Below are 9,505 nucleotides of genomic sequence, written 5' to 3'. Positions count from 1 at the left end.
CTGACCCAGGAAGGCTACTGCCAACCCTCAGCCAAGATCTACCTTCCCTCTTGAGGATTGGTCATGCTCAGAAATCAACTGATTTGGGGGACCAACATGAAACAAAACACACTACAAGGAAACTCTTTGATAAGCCCTCCACCTAGGTTTATACACACACACACACACACACACACACACACACACACACATCTACAAACACACTCAATCCCTAAAGTGTAAGTATTTTCCCTTCTGTGTATCTAACTTATTTTACCCTTTCTAACTGCCAGTGTGTTAGGAGAGAATTCAATCCCACTAATGGAAAACACTGCTTCCTTTTAGGGAGCTTAGCTAAACCTCAGTGTTTGGGGGTGATCCTGGTTGAAGCTACAGGTCCCAACACACCTTAACTGCAGCCCAGAAATGTAGGCTCTACCAACCGAGACTGAGGCAGTAAATAGTTAGCACAGTGCCAGGGTCCAGATCCTTCCCTCCTTGCTTGTCCACCTCCACTGCCGCCCCCACCCACAGATATGTTGTTCTGTGATGGTGGTTGCCTGTTCCAGCCTGCCCGTCTGCCTGCATAGAGTGCCGTGGACTTGTTCTGTAATGTACTGTGTATATGTATGTCCTGACTGTGGTTTACTACAAATAAAAATGACAGAAGATTGCTGACCTCTGACTTCTTAGTGGTTCCATGCTATTGCTTAAGAAATCCAGATTGTCTGATCAGCCACAGGCACTGGAGACACACATGCTCCTCTAGACTACCCTGAAACCTTTCCACACTTGCCCACTGCCAGGGAGGTTCCACTGATATGCCAGGACTGGTAAGAATTGAAGGTCTCTGTTGCCACTTTCCAGGTGTTGAAGGAGGGGGAAAGGAAGCCAAAAATCCTATAAAATAAACGCTTGCTAAACATTATGTATCTATCATCTCACTGACATCTGAAAACTCTCCTATGAAGTGGTTAGCATTTTATAGGTGAGAAAACAAAGTCTCAGACATGGTAATTAACTTGCTCAACAAGTAACACAATAAGTAACTCAGTTCTGTCTCTCTCATACCCTAATATGCTCTCTTCTCTAAATTAGTGTTTCTCCAAGTGTGGCCCATGGACTGCTTACATCAGAAACCCCTGAGGTCCAGATGCCTAGGCCCCACTCAGAAGTCCTGAATCATGATATCTGAGAGTGGGACCCTGAATTCTGATTGTTTATGGTCCATGCTATAGATAAATCTGTGTGCTCATGAAAGTTTGGGAGCCACTGCACCATCCTACAATAAAGGGAACTCTGGAGGACAGAGTCAAGCCAGGGCTTTAGAACAACTCAGAATCTGGAGCCCGTAGATGAGCACCCTGAGACAGAAGAGACCTGGAGAGGAAGCAGGTTAGGAATGAAAGGGCAAATGGAAAGTGAAGGTGTGAACTTCACATCAGAGTTGCCCGGCTCCTCTCCCCTGAATTTAGACCCCCAGGAACAAGTCCATCATCTGGCCTGAGGCTGATGCTGTCCTGAGCCAAGGGTTCAAGGTCACACCTAGGTGGGGCTAGGCAAGGAGGTGGAGGAGATGTGGGTTCAACATCACTGCAGCAGGGACTGGGGCCTGCAATGGGGTAGCAGCCCCAGAGGATGAGGCCACGGATGCTTTGCAACTGCTTGCAGGCTCCTGTTGTCGGTTCAGCTCCTGCCTTTCTGCCCGGCTTGGCCTCACTGGCCAGTCCCTGGGATTTGAAGAGCCATTGCTGCTGTCTCTACAGCTCTTCCCACCTCAATTGACCCACTAGATTCCAAGAGCCCCAGAACTCACGCCCTGAACCCTTAGTCTTCTCCACATCCCCACTGTTATCCTCAGGGCTGGGCAAGGACTCCAGCCTCAGGGAACCTAACCAAAACGTTACTCACTCCTACCCAATCCCTCCTCCTTCCACCTGGACCTGCCGAGTTCTATTTTGTGCCTCTGCCTAGATGGAGGTTTCTGAAATAAGGGATGTTGGAATGTTGAGGTGGGGCACTGTGAGACAGATGCATAATTGCTACTCGGGCAGAACAAAATACTGGAAATAGCTCAGCTGCCCACTCCACTGGAGAGATTCAACTATTCTCTCACCTCCCAGCTGCAACACTAACTATGCGTGAACAATATTTTCCTGAAGAAAATGGCTTTTCTGGAGTCAAGAAATAAATAAAACATCTACACCAAATTTCATATAGCCAAGTCAGCAAAACACTTAAATTATGAATCCAGAAAGTAGTTTATGATATAGAATTCTTATAGGGAGAATTTTCTTGAAATCTGTAGCTAACAAAAGAATTGCATAAATAAGGAAGGTGCTGGTCCATTGGAGAACAAAGGCCTTTAGCAGTTGTGTTTGCATGTTAAACAATAGCAAAGAATAAGGCATTTGCTGTAGCATTTACAAGACTTTCTAACATACCAGACCAAGTTCCTGCTTATTCCCCAACTTAACAGGTTACTGTGTGTCCCTAAGAGTAATAAAACTGTCTTTGTTCTTAAATGTTCTCTCCTCCTACTTTTCATTAAACCAGACTATCAATCATTACAGAAATATTTCCAAATCTAAAACCCTAGTGCTGCTCACAGAGGAAATAGAAAGTCAAAGGCAGCCAAAATGGTGAGGGAAGTAGATCAGAAAGATCAGAGAGACCAGGAGATAATCATGATCTCTTGAGTTGGAGGGATCACAGAGAACAATTGGCCTAACCTCTCAGCCAAAGCAAGACTGCCCAGCACAGCATCTGTCCCATGCCCAGTCACCTTGCTTGAAGACTTCTGCTGATGGACAGCCCACTACCTTCCCAGGAGCCCAAATGGGATCAGTTCTCTGAGCCTTAGATAGGGTCCTATTGCACCGAAATCTGCCTGCCATTAACTCCTGTTATGGAGCCCTGGATTGGCCACTAGCAACACAAAATCTCTTCTGCGGGACAGCTTTTAGATATGTGGAAACAGCTACCCCATCCTAAGTCTTCATTTTTCCGCCAGACTAAACATCCTCTAAATCATTAAATCATTCTTTATATGTCATGACTCTTGGACCCTAACTTACTCTTGCAACTTTCTCTGGAAAAACATGTTTGCTAAGGTCCCTCTCAAAATGTGATTCCCAGAACTGAACACAGCACGGGTGCCCCAGAAACAGGTGGACAAGGCAGAGCTGCATCCTTTCCTCTGGATGTCACACTGGCTTTCTTTGGCAACTGTGTCACCCTGTTCCTTCATCCTGCTAACACAGCCAACATCTCCTAGCACCTACTGAATGCCAATAGCTACCATGGCTATGGTGCTTCATAGATCACAAAGTCCTTTCAGAAATGTGGTCTCATTTACTCATCACAACAATCCAGGGAGGTTAATAAAAATGAAGAAACTAAGGTTTTTCCAAGGCCAGATGCCCAGGCCTCAAGCCCTGAGCCTGTGAGTCCAAATCCATGTTCCTCCAAACACACACATATCGTCTTCTCACTTGAACCTCTGTTGAGGCCAAGAAAGTCTCCTGGCTCCATTTGTTAGTGGCTATTCAAACTCTTTTTTTTTTTAATGTTCCATTTTATCTTGTTAATTTCTACCCATCCTTTAGCCTGTCTAGATCTTTTTGACTCCCATTTCTACCACCCCTTATGTTAAAGGAAGGACACTGGGTCAGAGAGACAGGCAGAAGAGAATGAACTATCAAACTGTGGGTGGGAGGGGATTGCTTTGGGAGGGAAGAGCTGGGAAGAAAGCATCTCAGAGAAAAATGGGCAATGTGGTGTGACAGATGCATGTTGAAGAGGGGGATCAGGAGACCGGATTCCAGGCCCCATCCACCTTGGCTGGTCTGTTACCCTAGGCAAGACCGTTAGCCTCTCAGAGCCTCACTTTCTGAGGACAGGGCATCTGAATGGGACCATTCAATTCCCAAGACCTTTCCCAGTTTTATGAATCTAATTAGAAAAAACCTTATCATTAATCCAATGGTTTCTCTTCTCTTTCAATCCAATGAAGATATTATACATTATACTTCACTCAAAACATTTCACGTGGCTTTTTTTTTTTTTTTTCTGCAAAAGGAAAGAAAAACAAAGATGGCTGAGGGGCAATAAGCAACATTTATTTCATCTGATTGCCAGCCCTGAGTTGTTTTTTTGGATTTGGTTTTGTTTGTTTGTTTTTGTTTGTTTGTTTGTTTAGGGGGGAGGGTCAGGGGGACAATTACAACTATCTCTCAAGAAGCAGGACACAAAAACTAAGGAATCTTCAAGAGAGCTGAACAAGAGGCTCTGCAGCTGTCACCTGACACCCTCTCCATATTATCATAGGACCAAGGTTTCCACAGTGAACCCCCCTACAGTGGCCACTTAAATGATGCAGAAAGGGAGAGAAAGTACCTGTTAAGCAGCTCTTGTGTGACTTCCTGGGGAGGTCACATGATAAATATTCTCAGATCAAATTGCACGGAAATAGGAAATACCATCCTATGTTTTCATTCTTCTAGAGTGGAGCTACTCAATAGAAATATAATGTGTGCCACATTGGAAAGTTTAAATTTTCCTATTAGCCACTTGCTAATAGGCCTGCCCTCTCTCAGTCCTACCATTTTTTTTAAATGTAAAAAAGGAACACGTGAAAGTAAGCAAATGTTTTATTTAACCAACATATCTCAAATACTATCATTGCAAATGTAATCAATATAAAATTATTAATGAGATACTTAAAATTTTTTATACTAAGTCTTCAAAATCCAGATGAACATTTGCCAAGGAAGCAAGGAAGGGAAGAGCTTGGCTTTGAACTTCTGATAAAATGCATCATCATTTCACTATATCATCCTGCCTACCAAACTTCAGGAAGTATTATAAAAAAGAGCATGGTCTTTAGTGCCAAACAGACTTGGGTTCAAATTTCAGCTAAGTGACCAGTGATGGGGAGCTCACTACAGAGGTGAGCAGAGTGATCTTGTGCTGGTTACTTCACTTCTCTTAGACCCCATTTCCTCATCTGCTAAATGGAGATGATAATATTTACCTCTCAGGGGACTATGATGATGATATGTGACTTGCAAACATTACACTTTTTATAAATGTCAGTTTCCTTTCCTTGTCTAATAAAATGGGGAAAACAATCATGCTTATCTAGCCAAGGTTTAATCATGCAGCAGCTTTGACCCTATCTAGAGAGGGGAAAGTAATGAAAAGCAAACCAAAATTGAGACAGAGAGCCAGCTCCTACCATCGGCCTCTTTGTATGTTCTTTAAAAAGCTCCACAAAATCCAAATCTAGCCAGGGCAGCCCAAGAATGTTAGGGAGCTAGTGATCCCCTTGCTTTACTGGAAGGTAGATGCATGCACACTGCACTTTCTTCTGACCTTTGCCTCAGGGATTCTAGCATTTATACTTCCTTTGCCCCAAGCCCAGTAGAATCCACCTTGGCTCTTCTGAGAGCTTGGGAGGCTGCAAACTCTAAGAACCATTCTTAGTGTAGCAGCCCAGGTGGAAAAGGGGCCCAGAATACACTCAGTGGTTCTGTCATAAGGCCTAAGTCCTATCTGGGGTTTGATCCTTGGGAAAGAAAATGGCTCCTTTAACCCAAGATCCTCACATGAGCTTAGGAAAAGGGACAGCTGGGGGATGCAAAACTGCCATTGTCTTAATCAGAAAGGACTTAGCAAAATTAAACACTCCATCCTAGCTTATTTCCTATGCCTTGCCTTCCCCTCGTACATTCCCCTGGACTTCCTCATCTCCATGCCTTTACTGGTCCAGTTCCTCTGCCTGCTGGGCCCTCTTCCTGCCCTGTCCCCACTAGTCCTACTCCTCCCCATCGTCACTTGCCAATAGGCCTGCCCTCTCTCAGTCCTACCCCCACCATGACCAACATACTCTCTCTCTCACACACACACACACACACACACACCACCACCACCACCACCACCACCACCACCATCACCACCATGAATCAGCATACATATATTCCTTACCAATCTTCCTTTGCCTACCTCATTTCTACTACCACCATGATACACAATCACAGCATACATATACATACACACCACCATAACGTACATCCTACATACCACCACACACTCACACCCATATTCACCAATAGCATCACTTACTATATACATACACATACACACCACACTCCCCCCATACACATACACACCACATACATGTAACCCCCGCACACAGAAACACATACACACCACAGCCAACTGCACCACATACCTCCCACTAGTCCCCCCCCCCCCACCCATACACACACCCAGCACACAGAATAATTACCCACCTCAAAACATTTGATCTTCTGAACTCTGAAGACTTATCTTTTCTTACCTGGATTAGAGTCATTCATACACAAACATCTTTTATCTCCCCTAACTTGACTATGAGCCCCTTGAGGACAGAACCTGTTTCTCTTTTTATTTCTGTACCCTGCACAATGATCGGGGTACGGTTGGGGCTCAGGAGTTATTTCTGACTGAATAAATGACTCAATAAACTCAGATGGGTCTATAGGGCCTACAGAGGCAATCAGGGCATTAATCATGTAGGCCCTGAGCTGGCCTGGCCTGGGGGCTGGGGGCTGCCGCCTTTGGTGGCTGGTCCTGCCTGATCCTGCTCCACTGCCTCGGTTTCATTCCAAGGGAAATATTTGTTCTGTGAGCAAATAAAATGAGAATATGTTCTAATCTGCTGCAAAGATACACAGAGCTGCCTTCAGCCTGATGCTTAGCTCTCCGAGGGCACTTCAAAGAACTGGGAGAATAAAATGTTCACATGGGGGCAGGAAGAGTGTAACCCTTTCCTTCCCGGAGAGAAGCAAATGAAGACTGGATGACAAGTTCCCCCTTGAACATTTCTAAATAAAAACCCCTGTAGGCCTGTCAGAATCCCAGATGTGACAGGTGATCACAAGATTCTCTTCCCTACCGTTCCACAGATTCAGAAGTGCCATACCTGTGATTTGAAAGCACACTGACACACACTGGCACCAGAACCCTTTACTTAGTGTCCAGGGTTAACTAACTAATGGAGAAGTCTATCGCTCAGAAATGTGTGTGTGTGTTGAACCAAACCTTCTTATCTCCAGTCCCACAGAAGCTGGCCTCCTGCCACCCAAGCATCCCAGGCCATGGATCTGTGTGCCAACATCTTAACAAAAGGGCTAAGTGATTGGAGAAGTCAGCAGGACAAAAGTTCCCAGTGGCAGAAAATTAGGAAGGGATCTTTGTATTTTGTTTGCTTCCTCCTGAGGAATTCTTAGAAGTTCAGAACCTTCCATAATAAGCTGACATCGGATACAGTTGTTTCCGAATACAGTCTCAAGTCTGATTGCAGGTTTCAAAACGTCTGACCGAGAAATGCAATGTTTCAGCATTCCCTTAGCCCAGCCCTGTCCCTACTTACAGTCTGGGACAAAAAAACAACACAACAGCCCTAGCTGGTTTGGCTCAGTGGACAACGTCAGCCTGTGGACTGAAGGGTCCCAGGTTCAATTCCAGTCAAAAGTACATATCTCAGTTGCAGGTTCAATCCCTGGTCAGGGCATGTGAGAGAGGCAACCAATGATGTGTCTTACATGGATGTTTCTCTCTCTCTCTCTCTGTCTCTCCCCCTCCCTTCCACTCTCTCTAAATTCAATGGGAAAATATCCTTGTTTGAGGATTAACAAAAACAGCAACACACACACAAGATTGAACTACCAGATATGGGAACCCAGTGCAAATTAAACCACTTATTAAATGCCCGAAGAGAGATCACTTAGGATCCCCACAGTGGATTCTGAAAATATAACCCCGGACTTCCCCTTCATTTCCATGCTCTGTTAAGCTTGGGTCTTCTGGGTTGAGCTGTCCTGAGCACAGGCATACTTGTCTAGAATTCTGGGCCAAGAGTAAGTCTTTATTACTTCCTAGGGCAATCTTAGCTGCCATTTGCCCTCTTTCTTGGTGCTTGAATCCTCTCAACAAACCGCAGGTAAAAAATATTAGTGTCATCATCTACCTCATTTTGTAAGTCAGGATTCTGAGGCTCAGAGAGGCCAAGCAACTTGCCCAAGATAGCCCAGCTAGAGTCAGAAGTCTGATTTATTGACTTTAAGGCTTTTTTCTGGTGACTGCTTCACCAGTTGAGCCAGCCTCACTGTCTGAATAAGAAGCCACTGTCTGCTTATTCCTACTCATTTGTTATTCAAAGCAACTGCTATTCTCTACCTCATTAGATCCTACTTTTTAACACATGCAATGTAATTTTAAAGCCACACAAAATTAACCCAATCAATCCAAAAGACATTTTGAAAACCTGTTTCCTTTGAAAATGAATTGTCTTTTAGATTCCCCCATTACAAAGTAGAATCACAAGCCCTCTGTGATGTGTTTACAACACCCCTGTGCTCAGTGTTATTGCCTCTCCCAGGAGCTAGATGGATGCCATGGTATAATCCTCCCTTTGTCTGACAGCTGTCATTCACAATGGGAAGGGGGCAGTTGACTCGACCCTCATCTGAAATAGACAACAAAGTCTGGCCAGATCTCCAACAATCATACCTATATTAAAACACACAAAGGTATACACGTGCACACAAAAAGATGTTGATGATGGCGTTGCTTTTAACCTCAAAAGAAAATGGAAACAACCTAATACCCAACAGAAGGAAAACAATGAAACAAATAAATGATGTTATAGCCATAAGAAGGCATATCAGTCAAACCTTAAAAATTTAGTTTATTAAAAAATGTAGTTTATGAAGACAGTTTAATGCCCTGGGAACAAGCCTGTAATATACAGGTAGGCACAATGTGAACTCACACATTAAAAAATATATCTCCATTACATATCTCCATTACTAGAGGCCCAGTGCACAAAATTTGTGCACTCGGGGGGGGGGTCCCTCAGCCTGGCCTGCACCCTCTCACAGTCTGGCAGTCAGACATCCTTAGTGCTGCTGTGGAGGCAGGAGAGGCTCCCACCACCACCACTGCGCTTGCCAGCCATGAGCCCAGCTCAGGGCTTCTGGCTGAGCGGTGCTCCCCCGTGGGAGTGCACTGACCACCAAGGAGCAGCTCCTGCATTGAGTATCTGCCCCTTGGTGGTCAGTGCGTGTCATAGCGACTGGTTGTTCCACCATTCAGTTGATTTGCATATTAGCCTTTTATTATATAGGATAGATAGATAGATAGATATAGATATAGATATAGATATATAGATATATAGATATATAGATATATAGATATATACATATATACATATATACATATATACATATATACATATATACATATATACATATATAGATATATAGATATGGATAGATAGATATAGATATATAGATATATAGATATATAGATATATAGATATCTCCGTTATGTAAAAAAGCAAAGAATAAAGACAGAGAAGAAATATGTCTAAATGTTAACAGTAATTATTTCTAGAATTATAGGTGCTTGTTAGTTTATTTTCAATGGTTTTTTGTTTCGTATTTTCCTAATTGCACACGATGTGTATATAATGATTTTA

Source organism: Eptesicus fuscus, chromosome 3 (genome assembly GCF_027574615.1).
Source record: "Eptesicus fuscus isolate TK198812 chromosome 3, DD_ASM_mEF_20220401, whole genome shotgun sequence".
In the NCBI taxonomy this organism is placed as follows: Eukaryota; Metazoa; Chordata; class Mammalia; order Chiroptera; family Vespertilionidae; genus Eptesicus; species Eptesicus fuscus.
This window is presented reverse-complemented; position numbering follows the sequence as displayed.